The sequence below is a fragment of the Strix aluco genome, chromosome 1 (assembly GCF_031877795.1).
Source record: "Strix aluco isolate bStrAlu1 chromosome 1, bStrAlu1.hap1, whole genome shotgun sequence".
NCBI classification, from domain to species: domain Eukaryota; kingdom Metazoa; phylum Chordata; class Aves; order Strigiformes; family Strigidae; genus Strix; species Strix aluco.
The window spans coordinates 72,472,950-72,494,130 of NC_133931.1; the positions used below are offsets into that span (position 1 = coordinate 72,472,950).

The window sequence follows — 21,181 nt, forward strand, 5'->3', positions numbered from 1 at the left end:
GAAGCTGACTTAGCTTTGCAGCCCAAGAGTGCTCCCGTTTTCCATTTCTGTCCCGACAAGCCAAGGCTCAGTGTGGGTTTTGGCCAGCTCGACAACTTGCCCTGGTTATCACAAGCCACTGGGAACAGAGGTATCTCTTCAAACCAGCTGGTCCTTAGCCCCTTTGTGTCTCATCATGCCACCCTGCTAATCCTCCTCCCTCCTCTGCTCAGCACTCACCCACTGACTGGTTCATGGACGCCTCCTTCCTTCACCTCCATGAGCGTGCCTCCTCTCCCACACTAACACCTCTGGCTTTGTTCACTTTCCAAATGAAAATCTTTTCCATCTCTGAACCCAGCCCTTGCTTTCCCTGACCCCTCAGTAGGTGCTCCCCCATCCACACTTGTCTTCTACCCTTCCCCTGTGTCTCACTCATCTCTTTATCTTCCCTCTCTGTTCCACCTCTGGCCAGCTCTGCCCACGTCACAGTTGCCTCCCTCTCCCCGGACAGCTCGGCTCACCACCTGCTCATTGCAGCCTTCCCTGGGAGCAGTGTCTGACAGGCATTACAGCACAACAGGTTTTCTTGTCAGCCAGAAAACCCCCATGAGATGACCTCTCATTAGGGACCGGCTGCCTGGAGGGGGTTTGCCATCAGCCACAGCTGCCGGGGCTCTCCTCAGGTCCAGCCTAAATATCTGTGGGTGCAGCACCCGGTCTCGGCGATGCTCCTGCCTATTCCAGGACACCAGGGCAGGAAGGGCATGGAGGGGTATTTTTAAAGAGGGGGATTAGCATTTGCTCTACCATTAAAATGAGTGATTTTGCTCTCACATTTTGAAGGGTTAGGCTCCATTTTAACAAGGCATTAGTGAAGGCACCCTGAAGAAACATGGCCAAAGATACCCTTGCCTTCCTCCTTTCCTTCTTTCTTCTTGCTTCAAGTAGCATGTTTCAGCAACGTCCCCCTCGTCTGCATACTCCTACAGGGTGACTATGGACATCCCTTTAGTCCCCGGCACATAAGTGAGGTCTTCAGCTATGCTGCTCCAAACAGCTATTGCTGTGGCAAACTTTGAACCACTGGAAAGAGATGGGGGACAGGGTGGAAGAGGGAGAGGTCTCATCTCTTCATAAACCCAAACTGCCAACTCATTAATCCCCTTCAGGTGCACTAATGTAAATACTTTCTTCCCAAAGCAACACAGCTGGAAGTAAGCTTGCTGCATATTATGTGGTAATAAATCATGAGGGCAGCCCAAGCTGGATGCTTTTCTTCTTTCTTTTTCCCTTCTTTTTTTTTCTTTTTTTTTTTTTTTTTCCTTTTTTAGGTGCACAACCTCTACCTGCCAAACCCAAACTACTGCTTTGGCAATGAAATCAGTAACAAACTTCTGGGTTTGTCCATTTGGTCTCACAGGAGAAACATACCATTAAGTCTTAGTGAAACTATTTTAATTGGGTTTTTTCCTTTGTATGTGTGTGCACTAAGAAAAACAAAATAAAATAAAAACCAGGCCTGATAGAGCAGCATCTAACAAACCTGATAGAGCAGCATCTAACAAACCAGATTTGCTAAATACCTTCCTGGAGGGGGGCAAAAAACAACTTCTGACAGTCAGAAGGATGTTTCCAAGAAATTTGCACTCTTTCTCCACTTGTGGGATTTCCATCTCCCATCCTACCCCCAGCAACACAGTCTTGATTCCCTCTCTGTAAAAGCTGCATTAGCGCAGTGACTTGAACCCCTGCACTGGCCAGGCATGTGTCCCATCCACGGTGGGTTGAAACATCTCCCCACACACGAGCTGTCCCCCTGGCTGCTGCTTCATCACTTGCCCAGCTCAGCAGACTCAAACACTGGGAGGTGCAGATGAGCTGCTGCCTTCGCTGCATCTGATGGGTCCCATTGTAAGACCCTGGGGAGCTCAGCATGAATTTGGCAGAGAAGAGCGTGCCTTGGTAGGTCTCAGCAGCCTCCTAGCTGTGTGCATTACCTATGCATTGAGTGGCAAAATCTCCAGGCTCCATTTTGTAGGGACACCCTGCTCCTGAAAGAAATCTTTCTGCAACATTGAGATGGCTCAGTTGACCTCCGAGGGCCACCTCTGCCAACCCTGAGCCACTGTCCCCACCAGCCTGTTCACCCCTGTTTGCAGAGCCCTGGCTGCACGACATCTCTGCTTGAACAGAGCTCTTGCAGGACAGCTTTGCTTGCTTGAAAACCCTTCTAAGGACATTGTGACCAAGACCCAGAGAGTTGCTTTAGGACCTGCAGGACTTGCACCCTGAGGCTGTGGGCAGCTCAGGGTAGCTCCTCTCTCCCTGAGCAGCTCTCGGGCATCCCATTCTGGTGCTGCTCTCTCCGGTGGGGAGAGCCTGGCACAGCTCTGTGGCTCCTTTGACAGGTCTAGTCCTAAAGCCCAATTAGTGTTGTTTATGCTCATATTGTCACTGAAATAAAAAAAAAGTGATGCTTCAGTAGGTCAAAGAGTGTGAAGAGATAATCACAATAAATGCAATATGTTGAGAGATACTACTGTTTAGTTAAAAGTATATGAATTATGCATGTATCTCTTCCACAGGCTGTAACTGTGTGGGCTCGAGCAGTAACTGAGTACATTCAGCTCTAGCTACCCCATGAAACACATGGCTGCTTAATTTCTCACTCATACACCTAACACCGCAGGCTGAATTTTCACTAGGAGTAAACAAGAACATATGAGAGGTTTGCTTGATGTTACCTTTGCTTTTCCGCACTCTCGGGCCCCTGACAAGGGACACAAATTTCACACCAGTGTCCGTCCCCCCCACCTCCCCCAGGAAGATGGAGACTGCCTTTCGGGCAATTTGTACATCAGACTTAAAAACCACACTACTTAGGGGCACAGAGTTGCTGGGAAGGAAAGCAGTGGGGTGGGCTACCAAGTGGGGTGGCCAACCCATGGGGCTGCGCAAGTGGTACATCCTGCAGTTTTGGGGCATAAAGCCTTATGTGGGGCCCATGGGCTGGCCGAGAACTGCAGCAGCCTGGCAAGGACGGGACAGGAGGACAGGGCTGGAAAAGGCCCAGCACCGACTCCCCAGAGCACCAAGGCCAGCACTGCTGCCCCCACCCTAAGGTGCCTAATGTCACCGTCAGACACCTGGGGCTCAGCTCAGCAAACTTACTGCAAGCTATTTCATTAATATGGAAGAGTGTCTTTTTATAAATGCTTTGCTGTCCTTCGGGGTAAACAGAAAATCTTCCCTGTCAAGGCAGGCAGTTGCTCTCTGCGGCGTTGCCAAGCCCATCCCAGCAGATTGTGCCCAGGGCTGTGCCATCAATCTTCTGCTAAAGGCTGCTTCCTTCTCACATCTTCATTTACCAAATGTGGCGGAGCAAACTCTCATGAAAGAAAACAGATCCCATCACTGTTTGTAGAAAATTCAAACTGTCCCTTATGAAATTAAAACAGGAAATGAAGCGACTGGGGGGAGGGGGAGAGAGACTCCTTTCCCTAATCGCTTAATAGAGGCCCATACATCTCATTAGAACTTGCAATACATCATGCCTTGTTATCGGCCAGATGTGCAAGCTTATGAAATCTGAATCTAAGTGTTCCTCTCTAGCTAATTTAATGTTGATTTTTTTTCCTCATTTCCATGCCTTACAGAAAAGAGAATGGACAAGAATATTTTTTTTTCATGCTTATACAAACTCTGCCTTTTTCTTTTAGGGAAACTTTGGCCTAGGTTCAGCAAGGCACTTAGACATGCCCAGCTTCAGGGTGGGACTGGTCTCCCCGGCCTCCCCACAAAATAGCTGGGGTAATTCAAATAGTCACAGTAACAGCACTCGCCTGTGCTGCGTACTGTGCCAAGGCTTTAAATCATGAGATACTCTTACCAGGCACATCTGATAAGTTATGCTCATCTGTTTTCCTGCATGCTTTTTTGCTGGTGATGAGAATAATATATAATGAAGGCAAGAAGCTGCAGCCAGCTCTGAGAAAAACAGGGGATTTACTTTCCTCTCTGTACCTGGCATGGTCAAGTTTGGATAAATCCTTGGGGCTGAGCCTCGCCTGTTCATCTTGCACTGACTCAGGACATGTATGGATCTCATCCGCTACATGAGGGTGGAGGCTACAGGGGTGTGGGGCAGAAGCCCTGGGGAGGAGGGTTAGTTGGGCACCATGTGGAGGCACAAGGAAATTAAGGGAAAGGAGTCCGGTGCTGCGACAGGCCTAGGGATGGAGGGTTGTCTGGGGTAACTGGGTGTCTCCAGGGACCAGGAGAAAGAAGAGCCAAAAGTAGCTAAAGCCTAGAAGGGATTTTTTTTTACTTTGACCTTTTATTAGGGTGTGCTAGAGGGTGTGTGCCCCGTTCTCTGCACTCTGAAGGCAGAGGAGGCTGCAAAAAGGCAGAGGAGGACTGGAAGCTGCCATGTGAGCTACTTATGAACTGGGGGAGAGGAAGAGAGTTGCACCAGTCTGCATGGGCAGTGGAAAAATTTGGTTGCTTTGTAGGTGATTTTTGTATGTTGGTACAAATAGATGAGCCCAGCATGTTGAGTTCACTTGTGGGATCCTTCCTTTTTATTATTTATTAACACAGTGCTTTTAAAGTGTGTGTTGGCAAGTGGAAATGGACTTGAGAGACAGGAGAAATACTTCTCCAGGCCTTTTTCTGCTTTGAAAACAACAAAAGATAGCTTTTGGCTTGCAGAGTTATTCTGCCATACTTGAGTCATTTTTGTGTTCCTGGGTTTCTCTTACTTGTGTGTACATGGCTGCAACAGAAGTAAACTTTAAACAATGGGATTTCATCTAAAGCATCCACATGGAAATGGGATCACTTCAAAAAGATGAGCAACGGACATATAAATGTCAACTGGATATTGAACCCAAAGAAGTGTGAGCTCTCAAAAAGTGAAGAGATGTAGAGAAATCTAAAGAAAATCCTGGTACTGGCATTCCTTCAGTGGAAAGACACAGGGAAAATGCAGCCACCACCTCACAACAGCGCAGTTGTGGCCCAGTCTGGAGCAACTGGGCTGCCACCAGAGGAGATGATGTCTAAACAGCTAACCTTGAACAATTCTAGTTTGCCAACACCATGAATTTGTCCTGAAGCTGTGAAAATGTAAAAACTGCAATTACTAACAGCATTTCTATTGGGTAAAATACCAGCAAGGTATAAAGAACAGCATGCTGGTTCAGCTCTTGTTGTCTGGAGATACCTCAGCTGCAGAGAGCCCAGACGTAGCCCCACCAAGAGGTGCACAAGCAGGGTGCATTGGCATTGAGGTGTTGGGCATCCTTCCAAAGTCAAAGGCTGGTGATTTAACATGGGATCACTCACAAAACAGGCTGAAACCCACAGTCAGGGCAGCCCTATTGAATGGGCTTTCCTTGCCTTTGGGCTCTTGAGAGGCAGGGAGAGGCATCACCACTGAAAAACACTCTAAAACAGACAGAAACTGTTGGTAGCGTGGGTAAATGCAGAGGTACCCACAGTCTGTGGAGGGGCGAGGACATTACATCCTGGCATAGCTTACTTGGCTGAATGGCTCCAGGGGGATGGAGACCATTGTAAATCCCTTTCCTGTGGGCACAAGATAAACCCTGCAGTTGTCAGGCTTGTTCAGGAGCTGAGAGGAATATAGCATTGTCTCCACTCTGAAGAAACCCTGCCATTCAAAACTGAAAGAGCTCTCGCTTCTCCTGAGAAAGACATGGGGGTTGGCACTAGCAGCCAGGGGAGGTCATACTGCAGCACAACCAGTGTGTTTCTGAAACACTTAAAGAGGGAAACCAGTAGAAGAACTGAAACCCTTGGAAACAAAAGGGCAGAATTAGGGTAACTCATAAACACTCATGTCCACACCTGGGAATAAACCTCTACAATACCTATGAGGAATAAATAACTGGGTTTATTTGCTTTGGTAGCTTTCCAAACTCACTGGAAAAGGCTTTATCCATAGTCATACCTGTATTGTCTAATCTATGGACTGCCTTTCTGCCCGAAGGGTTTACCCTCAGCCTGCTCTGCTTTGTACTTCACAGAGGTAGCAGGCGATGGTTCACCAGCATTTTTAAGCTTCACTGAAGTTTTCTGCACAATGGCTGTATCTCAATCAGGGTAAATACACAAGAGAATAAAGCCCTTTTGTGCGCAGAGCTATCTGCTTCATGTGAAAGCTGGCAGGGTGGGGCTGCTGACCAATCCTGCTGAAGAGGATTTACAGTTTGCTTTTCTCTAGAGCTACCATGGGCTGTAAATGCAAAGGCAAAGGCAGAAACGCAACAGGAGAAAAGGCAGTCAGGATACCTCGGGCACAAACAGTGATAACTTCTCCCTTGAGGTCAGGCTCAGAAAAGGAGTTTCAGGGGTCTTTGGGGATGGAAAAGGATTTAGAAGAAACTGTCTTCCCATTTGACTTGTACTGTGACCATGGAGACAAGGCTTGGCATACTGGGGGAAGAGAGAGAGAAACCCTGAGAATGTCTGCCACTACTTAGTTTAGAAAAGAACACACAACCATAATCTGTAAATGTACCATGTTCTTGTGTGGGCTGGACTTCAAACCTTTCAAAAGATAGGTAAACTTAAAAAATATCCAGGTGAGTAAAAGTGCATTTCCTGGATTTTACTGCACTGCTCTGAATCGTTGCACAAAATGCAGTGAAAACACCAAGGCCAGGAACAGAGTTCATGAGAAGGCAGTAAGGTCTTGTTGTAGTTTGAGTAGAGTTTCCTTACTCTGCGAAGGCTGCAGTGCTGCTGGTGGTGGGATTTTTGATTCATTAAAATCCATTCTAATTCAAAAGTGGGGATTTGAGGAAAGGTGTTTCCTAATGTTTCCTAATTTGAAGAAAGGTGTTCCAGGCCTCTACTTTTACATTGGTTTGTGTGCCCAGCCAGATCACAGGCTAGGGGAGAAGGAACAATTGCCAGATGAATCTCATTGCTGTACTGCTAGAGCACATCTCTTACCAAAGAAATGGAGAAAAGTAAATATGCTTTTTTCGAACTGTCAGAAAAGCTATTCATCCTGTTTTCTTCCATGAAAAAGAAAGTCATGTCCAGAAGTATTCAGTGTCTCTAAGACACATACTCAGAGAAAGGAAAGAAATGTGCTAGTGAAATGGTTGTCCCACTGTGACCTGTGACAGTTTCAGGCAGCCTGGAGAACTGGTGAATTAAGCCAAGGGCATCCTGCAGACGGTCCTGGCCAGCAGACAGAGAAACCTTGGCTGCTTCTACATGCTGGATGATCACTGTCTGCCTTTGTACAGTCTAATTCGAGCAAGACCAAAAATACAGGCAATGGTAAACTTAAAGGCACCAGCACAAGGTGGAGAAGGAGAGCTACAGCTGGACAGTAGTCAGAGTTCACAGTAGGTGACCAAGAAGAACGGGCATCTTGGACACACAGACAGGTGAGCTCTTCTCACCAAGCAATATTTTTTTCATCTTTCCTTCTCAATGCTCTTGAAAGGGACTGTAATAAAATGAAAATGGGACCAGGAAAGGTGGAAGGAAGGAAGGAAGGAAGGAAGGAAGGAAGGAAGGAAGGAAGGAAGGAAGGAAGGAAGGAAGGAAGGAAGGAAGGAAGGAAGGAAGGAAGGAAGGAAGGAAGGAGAGTAATTTAGAAGAAATAATCTTTTCTTAGGGCATTTAGACATTGCCAGGCTATCCAGACTGCCTGCACCTGAAAGATTTAATACTGTTTTTCTCAGCATCTGCTGATCAGGTCACGTGCAGCATTTCATTTTGCACTGGTAAAAGAAATACAGATTCTAGCAAGCTCTTATTTCATTATCAAAACCAACATCACAAGCGGCTCTGGGTTTCTAGCACTGGCCCTTTTGAGTCCATTATAACCACAACAAGCGGGGCAAAGTCATTTATGTGCAGCTTGACAGGGGAAGGAGTGAGTCACAGCAACTGTATGCCACAATACCATATCACAGCAACAAAATTAGATGAGTAATCTTGGAGCTTGCCTTCAGGCAGCTGTCTGGCTGATCTCACAGATCTCACTGCAACAAAATGTCAATGTTTTAATACCTTTGACATTTCTTTAGCTTCAAGGGGCAATGAAACTTTCTTGGCTACTTCCTAAGACGTGATTATATCAGGAAAAGCAGCTAATTCTTCTTATCTGAAGAGACAATACTGGAAATAATCTTTTCTTCATTGAATGTAAGATTAACCAGCATCAAATAAAATCCTGGTTAATTAACTAAAGTCATAAAACAACTCTCAATGGATTTAGTTTCAAGTAGCAACTAAATAGATTTAATGCCTAGGAACCATCCAAACACCTCAGGTGGATCCTGCCTTTTCTGTTCCTCCAGAAATGTATGTTCAAGGAAAGGTTGTCTGTAACGTACAAGGCAGAACAAGACAATGCTCAAGGCTTAGTAAGCAAATCTTACTACAGCTCACAAGAAGGTATGGGTCAGATGCCTGCTTCCATAAGCTGGCAGAGCTCTATTCAGCTGGTGGCCTGCAAAAATACCTTCTAAGAAATGGAAGCAAATAGAGCCTGGTGGAAATTAGCACGTTTCATCAAGTTTCTGAAGGGCTAAGGTAGAGGACTAAGCTGCTAAGTAAAGGAAGATGGTGCCTGTGATTTAGACCTGCTTGGAAAAGATTACATTAAGTTTGTAGATAGCTATGGTGATGCAGTTGCTCCTTTCCTGTAAAAGGTAGATGCTGCTCAGTACCCATACAGATCTGTACGACAAGATATACAACACAGACAGTATTTTTAGTGAGCTTCAGAGAGCAGCCTTGCTCTTTGAAAAGCCCTAGCAGGCAGCAACCTCAGAACACAGTTGCCGTCCAACATATATTCTCCTGCCCAAACAGGGCAGCTACACCAGGACAAAGTTATTGTGACTACTGCAAGACAGTGAAGCTGAAGACATTTGAAGCTAGCCTTGCAAAGCATGGTAGGGCCGAGGAGGATGCAGAAGAACCAGACTGTACAGATGGGTGGTTGAGTGGGGACGGTCCACCTCAGCAAGCAGATGGTTGGTTGTGCTGCTGCTCCAGCACTGCTCAGTTCAGGTAAGGGGATATTTGATTACTTAGGGCACCATGAGAGGGTAAGATGTACTGCTCAAGACATCACAGAGAACATGGGGCATTTTCAAAGCTATTTTTACATTTTCTGCATTGTGACAAAAGACTTTTTGTAGAAGCTGATCAACCAAGTCCCAGGGTCAAAGCAACATAGCTGAGTTAGCACACGGCTGTGCTATAAACCAGATGTAGCACTGCACTGATGTATCTGATATACTGCCATATATGTTCCTTATTCTGGATCTGCCAGTTCAGTCAGTATCAACTTGGGAAGAAAGATGCATTTACAGCTGTCATGGTTTAACCCCAGCCAGCAACTAAGCACCACACAGCCACTCACCCACTCCCTTCTGGTGGGATGAGGGAGTGAATCGGAACGGTAAAAGTCAGAAGACTCATGGGTTGAGATAAAGACAGTTTAATTGGGGAAAGCAAAATCCCCATGCCCAAGCAAAACAAAACAAGGGATTCATTCAGCACTTCCCATGGGCAGGCAGGTGCTCAGCCATCTCCAGGACAGCAGGGCTCCATCATGCGTAATGGTGACTTGGGAAGATAAACACCATCACTCCAAACATCCCCCCCTTCCTCCTTCTTCCCCCAGCTTTATATGCTGAGCATGATGTCTTATGGTCTGGGATATCCCTTTGGTCAGTTGGGGTCAGCTGTCCTGGCTGTGTCCCCTCCCAACTTCTTGTGCACCCCCAGCCTACTCACTGGTGGGGTGGGGTGAGAAGCAAAAAAGGCCTTGACTCTGTGTAAGCTCTGCTCAGCAGTAACTAAAACATCCCTGTGTTATCAACACTGTTTTCAGCACAAATCCAAAACATAGCCCCATACTAGCTACTGTGAAGAAAATGAGCTCTATCCCAGCCAAAACCAGCACAACAGCAGAGGCGTTACCTAAAAGTCTGTGGAGTGCAAAGCAATAGGAGCTTGATGAGCAAATGACCCTGCAACCTCTTCAAGTCTAGTAACACCAACAGGGTATGTCCTCAGCTTCACCACAGCTGTCCCACTAAACTGCTTCTCAGCTTGTGAGAAATGCTGTTTCACACTGGCAAAGCTCTGTCAGATGGTGATATTTTTCCTGCCCGGGGTTAGTTTTCTTAGGTAGCAGGCTTAGCACTGTGTGGGAGGTTCAATGAGGTTTCACGCATGTCCCATATGCTGCTCTTCCTCTGTAACCACACAGGTCTGCAAATTGGGCTGAAAATAAAGTGAACAGCAACCCTTGTCCTGCTAAGGACTGCCTATTTCCATTCAGATGCCATGTTTCCATGTGAAGCATCCCTGCTGCAGCCGTTATGTAAGGGCTTCTCTGGTTCTATTAATTTTTCTCTTGTTCTTCATGATTGTGAGCTAAATAGACAACAGGAAAGAGGGGAACACAGTGGCAGGCAGGACTTTGAGGCCCTAATTGAGGAAAGGAGGGAGGTGTGTTGGTAGTCCTCTCTGGCTCCTGAAGCATCATCTTCCCTTTTTGGTACTCACTTAAAGGCTTTGCTGAATACATGTGCATGGCAGTATTCTGGCTGCTTTGCTTTCTGCAGACTATATAGGCTCCTTTTAACATGGTTTGCTTCCAAAAGCACAAAAAAAAAGACAGTGTGCTTTATACATGAGCTAGCATTGTTTTCTACAGCATCTTTTGAGATCCCAGGAAATTTGTGAGAAGAAAAATTTTGCTTTTAGGTTGTCTCACTATTGCTTATGGTCAGAAAATTAAACATTTGGGAAGGCAAAAAGTAGGCTTTCTACCCTTTTCATTGAAATGTGAATGCAACAGTTTATTCCAAGTTAAAATGTGAGCAATGGAATAGATTAAATGAATCTTCTCTCAAAGATAACTTTCAATGATGATGTGATTCTCTGCAAAAAAACCCAAAATGTTTTTACTGTTTTTTATAAAAAATTTCAAATAGAAAAATAAATTACATTTTGTATCACTTTCTCTTTAATGTGATTGAATAGTGGGATGTTTTTAATTAAGACAAAAATCTCCATGTTAATAGTCTTGATTAAAGGGGCTTTTAAATAGTTTATCTGCCTGGCTATGTTCCATCCTAAAGCTCTGCAGAGGAAGATGTCTTTCATGTTGAATTTAAATGCTTATTATCCCTTTGAACTCTGCCAGTCCACTTATTTGAAATATTATTCTTCCCTTCTAGCCTGTGGAGTCAGCTCACCAAGAGATTTTGGTAATGTCACTCTCTGGGGAACTCTGCTGTCAGATTCGATCCTTGAGCTAGAAGCTGAGGGTAGTATTTCAAAGCTCGCTGTGATCTGCTGCCTCATTTCAGTGCCAGCCCTACAGCAGGGACCTATGACATCCATGTGGACGCATCACCTGGGACAATGAAGCCTTGATGTCATCCGTGGGCCTCATATGACAATAACCACTGATAGCTTATAAATAGTGATCTTGGTTAAAGACCGCTTTACCCCCATGGTACCTACTGAGGAGAAATCTGGGGGAGGGAAAAGTGAGGCAGGATGGAGAGGTTCCTGAAAAAACACTGTTAGATATGAATGTGAATAGTAACTGGAAAAGAGGAGGGTTTTTTATAAAGCGTCCCTTTTTTTTCCTGACGGCTACCGTAAATGTTGTCTTTACTTCACTTTCTACTTTCTGCTGAAAGCAAAGCAGTGTGCCGCTGGGGTCACTATATACAATTGCATCCAGGAGCGCTCTCCTTTTACGCACCTGCAATACAGTTCAGGCATCTGACAATGTCAGGTTAGGTGAGCAGCTCACCTGAAGGACACACAGCTGTACAAATATGGACCGCAGGTGCTTGCGTGTTCTAGGAAACCAGCTGGCCTGCTCACCCACCACACCAGAGAAAGCAATGAACCTGGTCAGGGCTAATGAATGATACGATCCTCTGTGATTGAACTGTTCCTCTCCTGCCCGGTCACGGAGTTTGTGGGAAAATCCATAAACAGGGGTTGACATGAGCAAATGGGAATTGTTATTCCAGAGCACACAAAGCCAAAGGTTCGGTCCCCTGCACAGCCCCTGAACGCTCATCGTAGTTGCTCCTCCTGGAAAGTGAAGAAGTGAAAGCACTCGACAAATGGATCAAAATGCTCACGCTCTTGTCTATGCAAGCGTTAGGTAGCAAAGGTTTTGCTGTGTGTTTCTTATGCTAGAAGGGTACCTGCTTTGCTATTTCTGTTGTCTGAGCTGCACACCTGATGAGCCGGAGCAGGCACAGCCAAGTGAGCTGCTGCCTGTCATGGTTGTGTGAAGCCAGAGGAAGAAGGTCTCCTGCCTGCCGATGCCTGGCCAGGGGTGGCGGGGGGGGATTTGCAGGGGAAGAACAGCCAGGACTGAAGAGGAAGTTTTTTGGGATAAGAGAAGGTGCTGAAGGTTTATAGAGAGCACCCAGCATCCATTCAGGTCCTCTGCCAGCCCCTTCTTGGGGTCAGGTACCTGTCAAGCCCTCCCAGTACAGGAACAGTTAGAAGGAAAGCAGCACAAGGAGATCAGACTTCTGACGACAGAAGAAAACCAGTGAAGAAAAGAAGAAGTGATATGGGCATCAATTGTTCAAAAAAGGATCAAGGGAGCACCAGAAATGTTTATTTTTGTGGTTCTGCCTACACACTTGTTAAGCTAGCACTTGTCAGCACAGCCTGTGTTGTCCATGTGAGTGTCCCTCAGGCCTGTGGCCATCTGTCCTACTCAGTGTTTTACGTGCAACATCTGTAACAGTGTTCCTCTGTGAAACGGGGCAGGATGACTCTCTCTGTTAAAACTATGGTGCTGTGGAAGAGCTGAAAGAGCTCTCTTCTCCCCCCGAAGCTGAAATACCAATACTGCCTTTCAAGCCTACACAGTTCCCTTATGAGAAATGCAAAATGCTACTGGGTCTTCTTTAATGTACCAGAAAAGTAAAGCAAAATAGTCTTCTGCTAAGAAATTGTGACTTTGCTTAGCTGTAGTTCTGGAAGTCAATTTCATAACCATGAGGCCACAACTGGAAGGATGCGTGCAAGTTTTTAAAAGGGGTTAAATATGCTTTTGACAGTTGTCCCCAAAGTAGAGCTCAAATAGAAAAGAGGAGATAAAAATAAACATTGCTCAACCCTTTCATTGATTGCAGGCTGTCAAACGGGACAGGTGCTGTGGAAAAACTCATGTGTGATTGTGTCATTAGAAGCTGAGTCATCGTGCGAGGGCAGGGAGCTGGGTGGAGGGGCTGGGGCAACTGTGGGCAACCTTAACTTCAGCACTGACAGCTCTTCAGAGAAGAGCTGGTCAGAAGCAGGGGTTTCTTGTGTTTTGAGAACTTCATTCAAACTGGGAATGAAAAGCAAAAATTTCCTGTGGATAAAACTAAACAAAGTATCCAAACTCGGTTTTCTGCTGCTGCTGCTAAACTCTTTGGATAATGGCAAACAAAATAAATATGAATATAATAAGAACAGTATGATGTTTGAGCAAAATAGTAGAATCAAACGAGCGCTAATTCCCTAAAGAAAATAGGTAAACTGAAACCTTATTCTTGACTTTCACTTTGAAAATATTACCAATATTGATGCTTCACTGCAAATGAGAGTTCTGATGAGTTTGGTTTTTTTGCTCTGTGTTGTTTTAGCAACTAAATGCTGAGACATTTCATGAGAAGAAGCATTGTCTACTATGGATGAAAAAAGCCAGTCACACAGCACTCTCCACCCAGGCCGTCTCTCATCAGCATGTGTCCAGGGTACAAAAGGGCTAAGGGAGTGGGCAAACTGATCTCTCTTAGGGATGTCCAGAAGAAAACTCAGAAGGCAGATTTAAAGTGCCTACCTCATGCAGCAAATACCTGCTTAACTGCTTTTTCTATGTTTGGGTTCAGGGTTTGTGCATGTCTACTTGTGTGTAGAAAAAGGGCCTTGGCCCAGCATGGCCTGAGCTTGGTAAAGCTGTTGGGTGCCAGCACAGTAACACTGTGACTGCCTGTGAGGAGTTGTGAGCAAGCCTCAGCTGAGCACTTTGTCGGTCTCCGCTGCTACATTTTGGGAGTGTTGACATATGCAAATATTTTACAGTGGCAGGGAGAGGGCTCTGTGCACATGTGGGAGAACCAGCCGTCAGAACAGGGGAGTTTGGATTTCTCTCCAAGCACCAGACTGATGGCTGGATTTTTTCCCCGTTTCCTTTTTCCCCCATTGATGAGCACTGTTTTCAGTAAATGCTTAAAGACTGTTTTCCTGTCTCAAATTGGCATAGCAACAGCATCAGAACAAAACTCAAAAACATCGACTTAATGACATACTGAAATGGCTTCAGAATTCATAATACGCTCTTATTTATCTGAAGTGTAAGGGAAGGGTTTATTGCACGGCATACACCTTAGGCTGTTGGAAACCTTTCCTCCGTGCACATGTTGACTGTCAAATGAAGATAAGCAGTTAAATACTCATCCTTTAATTAGGTTATCCTTGTAAACATCTGTATGAAAAACACTGAAGTAACCTTAGGATATATTATGTAATTGCACAGTAGAAACAAGAAAACATAAGTTTAGTGTTATTTGTTGCTGGTGTCACGTGAAGATCTTGACAAGAAAGTTACAACCATTTATCAACACTACAATCTTTTTGCTTAGTAGAAACAAGTGACGTAACTGTGATTAGAAATCCTCTCTCAAGGATGCAACTTCTCCCCTAACAACCCTCAAATACGATGCTTTTATCCCCACACTAACCAGTATAAGCATTTCTAAATCTTGGCCATTAAACAATGTTTTTTTCTGTTCAATGACACTGTGTTTTATAAAACATTCCTGTATTCCAGCATCTCTGGATAAATAAACCATGTTGAACTCTGACTTCATTGGCATCGTGAGAAGTAAACCTGACTTTGCTAATTTAAATATTAGTAACAACTTAAGTAAATTTAGATATTAAAAATGTCTCTTTTTTTTCACTTAGTTTACAAGCATTTCAAAACATTACATCCAAGCTCTCTGAAGCTGCTTGCTGTTACACCCCTAGCAGACGGATGGGATCTTTTCTACATGGGAGTAAACCGTTTTATGCTTAGTTCATCCCCCCATCCAAGGTTCAAAGTCTCTTGTGGGTGTTAACAAAGCCTGCAGTGAGGCTTTTGAGAGGCTTAACTCTTCTCCATTAGTCTACCTGGTTTTGGTACCCAAAGCCTCGAGACAAGAGCCGGAGCTGGGGCTGCAGTGCCCCCCCGGGCTGGGTAACTCACCCCGCCGCCCCAGAAGCCTTCACCCCGCTACTGCCGAACCACGGGGAAGCCCCGGCTCCTGCGCTCCCACGCGTGTTTTCCACCCCTCGGGTGCTCGCCTTGCTCGCTCGCTTCCCCCCGTGGCTGACGGCTCTCGGGAACGACTTGACCCGTAACTCAGCGGCAGGGGGGACTCCGGCTGCCCCAGAACCGCTGTCAGGGCTCACCCACCCACCCCCCGGGCTCCGGGCTGACGGCGGGTCCTCGGCCGGCGGCCCCTCGCTCCCCCCTCCAGCTAGCAGAGCCCCCTTTCTCGCCTGGCCGGGCATCAGGGTTCCGGGGACCCCGCTGTCCTCCGGTGGCTTGGTGCCCCTCGGCGGCGGGCGGGTGTTATTGCCGAAACCGCCGCTCCCCGGGGCGCGGCCGGCGGGCTTGTGCTCGCCCGTCCCGGCGGGGGGCGGGGTATGGTGTGGTGTGTGTGCAGCCCCGGGCAGCGACTGGCAGCATTTCCCCGGCTGCACCTTCCTCAGCGCAGGCACGGGCACGGGGTGTGTCCTGGGAAACTGGTCTCTTTCTCCTCAATTTCGTCTCTCCCCTCCCCTGCTCTCCTTCCCCCTTCCTCGAAAAAACACCCCCAAAAAAGCCGCGCTTGTAGCTGTCCCGTAATGCATTTGGGGGTGAAAGCGAGCACCTGGCCTGCGACCCAGGCCCAAGAAAGTGTAGTGGGGGCAAGGGGTGTATTTGGGCTGGGGCCCAGCAGCGTCGGGGAGGCAGCAGGGCAACACTGGGGCGCTCCAGCCAAAACCAGACTTGGAACCTTTTCCCGGAGCCTGGGCTCTGGGGGCTGCCCTTCCCCTGGGCTCCAATATCCCTGAGAGAAAGAGAAATCTCCCCTAATCGGGGAATTTTTCCCTGGTTGTTTGAAGCAAAGCATCCCCTCCTGTAGCTTTTACCCGGGAGAGGACAAGGCCTAACCTATGATCCCCCCCTTCCTAGGCAGGAGCTGCCTCAGTTAGGACGTATAGAAAGCAACATCACGGCCTACGAGCAACTCAGAAGGAGCTTCTCTGCTGATTTTTCCCGCCCGCTTATGTTCACCTGGAAGACAAGGTTATTATTATTATTATTATTATTATTATTATTATTATTATTGTTGTTGTTGTTGTTGTTGTTGTTGTTGTTGTTGTTGTTGTTGTTGCTGTTGTTATTTCTTTAGACTCAGAGGTGTCTAAGTTTGGGTTGAGGAAAGGCAGTTTTAAATGACTCTTTTCCAACAGGCAAACTTACAGAACTTTTATCATAACTCTTCAGATGGAGTCTCATGAGGGAACAAGGCTTTATCTTTTTTTAATTTCTTATTTCTGAGTTCTTAACTAATTAGGATGAAATGACATTGTCATGCACGGAATTAATTGAATTCTGCCAGTACTGCTTAAACTCTTTAAAACATTCCTACCTAAATGAGCTCTTTGCTAGCACGAGCTGAATTTTTCAGCTCTCTGGGCCAATTTTTGCACAATAAGTAAATGGTATTTATGCACAGGGAGGCCTCAATGTAATGCCCTCTATTGCGAGTTCTAATAAAAGGCTGCTCTGTTTTGGCTCCTTATTAGAATAACACTATAAATAACCTCTTTGTAACAAGGACTTTTTAAAAAAATGTGAAAAGTTTTGCTCTGAAACCTCCTGGTGCACATTGTGCCACCATCTGGCAGATCTGGCTTTCAGGGTAGGTAACACCTCCCAGCACTGCATTCACGCTGGGGTAGCAAAGAGTGCCAGAGAGGTAAAAAAATGCAATCTTGGGAGAAAAGACATAAGCTGCCTGATGTAAAACAGCAGAAAAAAAAGCTGCACAGTTTCAATATACCTTGGGAAGGGTCCATAGTGCTTATTGAAGCAAAACTCATGCTGATTTAGTGTCTAAGACTGCTGGACTTAGTCTTTAGATTATTGTATGTTATGCTTGCGTAAAAGAGCTTGGAGACATTGCTTTTTTCCTACATTAGATTAATTTTATAGAAAGAGTGCTGTTGTGAGCAATATTGGCTGCAGAGGCACGGTTGCCCTTGGAGCAAGACCAGATACATAATTCAGTGGCAGCAGAAAAAGAAAGATTTAGCAGTGCTGAGCAAAAGATGATCTAACGATCTAATGCAGTTTTCATTTGGATGATAACATATTTAGAGCTTGTATTTTCTTGCCTTTCTCCAGAAGACCCAAAGCGGTACCATGACTCCAAAAAGCTTCACTCATCTCTTTATTTAGTAGCTTTCAGAAATAGCACACATCTTTTTCCTCCATAGCATTTCGGTTTTTCTAAGGCGATCACTTAGTTTTTACTTTTCTCATAGGAGATACTCTTAATGAATTGGTATTTGACATTTTTTCCTTTGTCAATAATTTTCGTACATCATGAAAAACCTCTGCTTGCAAGAAATTCCTAGCAGATTTTCTCCCATGTCTTAGTTTAAGTAACTAACGCAGCAAGCATGTTTCTGTAGTCACAGGTAGTTAACTAGAGCACAAGATGAATGACTGTTAATGAAATCAGGGCGATTTCTCAATTTCTAACATTTGTATTGTTTAATAAAGGAAAGCCCAAGATAAATTACTGGTAGAGTAGATACGTTCACCGTATTGAACAAGATTGTGATAAGGGTTTGAGAAAACTGCGTATGAACTACAAATTCTGGTTCAGGTTGTTGCAGAGTTCTTGTAAGAAAACTGCTGTCTCAGGAGTCATTCTGATAGTCAGCACTGGTGGATACATACTGGTTTTTCAATACATATTGATTTGATGGAAATAACCAGGAGCACTAAACTTTAAGGACCTGTTCTTGGGCTTGGATACACTGAGGAAGTAGCTCGAAGAGGCAGGGCAGTATGAACTGAACCAGCTTCGCCTTTTCGGGTTGAACTGGGAATAACAATAACTTATCAAGAGCTGAGTAAGGAAGTTGAGCCTCTTATAAGAGGACTATCAAATGGAGAAAAGCTGCTAAATCATGCACAGAAGCAGAAAAGCAACTGGATCAGGCAGGATCCAGACTAACTGGTCACAGCAGTGGTGGGGGACTTGTTTGACATGGGTGGTCCCAAAGGCAGAGCAGGCACAAAGGATGCTGTATTAGGGGTTTCTGTAGCCTGTTGGCCTGCCAGCATCACTGGCCTTTCCCCGTTCCTCTCTTCATTAGTCAAGCCATGCTCTTATATGTCTCGTGGGGTTTTACCCTCTTCCCCCTCTCCAGTACAGGAGCTGCAGCCACTCCTGAATAATGCAATTAGAGACTCTGAGACAAGATTTTTTTTCCGAGTCTCTGTTATGTAAACTATGACTTATTCCTGAAGCTTTAATTTCTAGTCCAAATGCCCCAAAAAGCATGAGCCTCCAGGGTGTACTTTGAGTAAGAAACAGAGCCAAGAGAGAAGGCAGGATGGGCCTCAAGGGATGGCTGGGGATAAAGCCGGTCTCCAGTCCTGAGAAGACACCACTAGACTGAGTGCTAGCACGGGAGAATTGCCCAAGGTAGGGCAATTAATCATGCAAGGAATCTGGCTGCTGGATTCTGCTGAGGCAGAAGGTGATGGTGTGAGAAGTGGTGGAGATGACCACATGTCTAATTCACCAAAAGCAAGAGGACTCCTGCTGTCAGAGGATGGCGATACCTTCCAACCCACGGTTCACACACGGCATGTGTATGTCCATCTAAGAAAGGTGTTGCCAGCATGTGCAAGCTGTGAACTACGGCATTCAGAATGTTTGGGCATTCGCGGATTAAGGCTGCTCGTCCAACTGCAGTTCGGACTCCTGCTAAAGCTTTTTTTGATGGCAGCCTCAGTTACTTGATCAGATAAGGATCTTCTCTGCAGAACTGCTGCCGCATGGGCAGTGCTGTTAGTTGCAGACCTTTCTGTCTGCTGAAAATTGAAGGTACTCAGTAATGCTCGACCAGTCTCAGTACATTGTTGCTTCCTATAAGCAACCCATTTTTGTGATAGGAACAACCTTAAGGCAAACACAAGAGGTTCTGCTAAGGAAAAAAATGTGTCTGTAGTAATTAATTTTAATTTATTAATAAATCTTAATTTTTAATTAAATTTTTAAGGATTTACTAGGAGGGAGGCACATGCAATAGGGTCAGCCTCTTAGCCATATCTTCACCCTAGAAAATAAGTGTGGCTCCACTGTAATCACAGACACTTATCTTGGCTGTCAGATTTAAAATGATAGGTGTCATGTAGGTACAAACAACGCATGATAAATATCCTAAGTGTTTACTCTAACTGCAAAGCATCGCCTGTATCGCAGTGCGCTAAAGCCTGTTTCCAGGGAGGAAAAACCAGCATGCAGCTGACAGCTGTTCCCTCGCTGAGCAAATGCTTCTTCACAGGCATCACAACCCTCGGCTAGCTATTTCAAAAAGGAGACGGGGGGCCTTCATCAGTTGATTATTGCCAGAAAGAATAAGCTGCAGCCTTATTTTCCTGTTAGCCTGATTTATAAGAGTTTCGCTATTGCCATTTTTCTGCTTGTTTTCCACTGGCCTGGTAAAGTTTGCCAAGCTCAGTGAGGTGGGAAGAAGGGACTCATTTTTTTGCACTTGAGCTGGGTGTTGCTCTCCCATAGCTTTTTCCATACACTACTATGGAACATGCTGAATTTGCATGCGATCGAAATTGCTTTTGCAACTTATTTATACCACTGTGTGGATGTTCCTCTATTTGCAGAGAGAGATAGCCTGCTACTCCACTGGACTAAGGCGTGGAGACGTGAATTAACGTCCTCCACTCGATGCAGCCCAGCTCACTCTGGTATTACAAGCAACCACGCAGCCCAAGGGAATGAATTTATCCCTCACACAGCCTAGGTCTTGGGCAGTCTCAGTGCCCCATCAAAAATTAACTCAGTTTGGTCATCGATATGAAAAAGAAAAGATTGTAATTTTCAGAATATTGCTGACTGATGACTCTTCTTCTCTCTCCCTCCCTCCCCCCTGGTGTTTTGCTGAATTTTCTTCTAGGGTCTCAGAGGATGGAGCGTAACCATGCGTAACAATATAAAAAAGAAACTATAGTTATAACCAGAGGATGGCAATCCAAACCCAAGAAAAGAGCAACTTCGGTGAACACAGGGGATGAAAGGTCATTGTTCCTCCATCAACCCGTAGATACCACAGCACAGCGAGAACACAAACATACCCTTAATGCCTAGCCACAAGTCCAGCCCTGATCAGTTACAAGAGCCCAAGCAGACTTTGGGGGCACAAGCTGGGCTTTCTTTCAGTTCTGCCAGGTTTTCAGCATATTCGTATCGCTGCCAGTTACACTGCATAAAACACAAGGCAAGCACACGCAATCAGACAGCGAACGCTCGCTAGCGTGGGGTTTTACCTGAAACGAATGCTAAGCCGTGCTGTGCCTTCAGTCCCATCTCGGAAGTCATTAAAAATAAGTCAGAGAAGAGACAAGTTCACCCAGCAACTACCGAGCAGGATTTATCATCACGCCCTCCTGAAGCACATGTGGGGAGGTTTTGGCGAATCGAGGCCACGGGGGCGGCCGGGGACGGCCTGGTGCTGCCCCCCGAGAGCCGCGCCCGGCCTGTGGGAGAAGGTGTCCCGGCTGCGGCGTTGCCGCGGGGTGGGGTGGGCTGTGGGGTGCTCCTCGCGGGGGGCTGTGGGGTGCTCCTCGCGTGGGGCCGTGGGGCGCGGGAAGCTGTCGAGGCCGAGGTGACCCCCTCGGCGGAGGGCCCGGCGGAGGGCGCGGCGCTGCCGGGGCTTTGCCCGTGGGGGGGCCGGGGGCGGCCCGCGCTGCCCACGCACACAGTTGCCCCCACGCACCGCCCGCCCCCACGCCTTTCCCCCCACACACCCTCTCGCACCGTCCCCTCACACACACCCACAGTACCGCCGGCACCGCCCG

At 46.3% G+C, this 21,181-nt stretch overlaps 1 long non-coding RNA gene across 1 annotated transcript in view; it reads right to left on the reverse strand.

Moving 5' to 3' along the window:
- Positions 1-21,023, reverse strand: part of LOC141923549 (uncharacterized) — a 35,009-nt gene extending 13,986 nt beyond the window's left edge. The window contains exon 1 of the long non-coding RNA XR_012623329.1: positions 20,651-21,023. This is a non-coding gene — a long non-coding RNA (uncharacterized LOC141923549). The remainder of the gene's footprint in view (positions 1-20,650) is intronic.
- Positions 21,024-21,181: the final 158 nt, after the last annotated feature.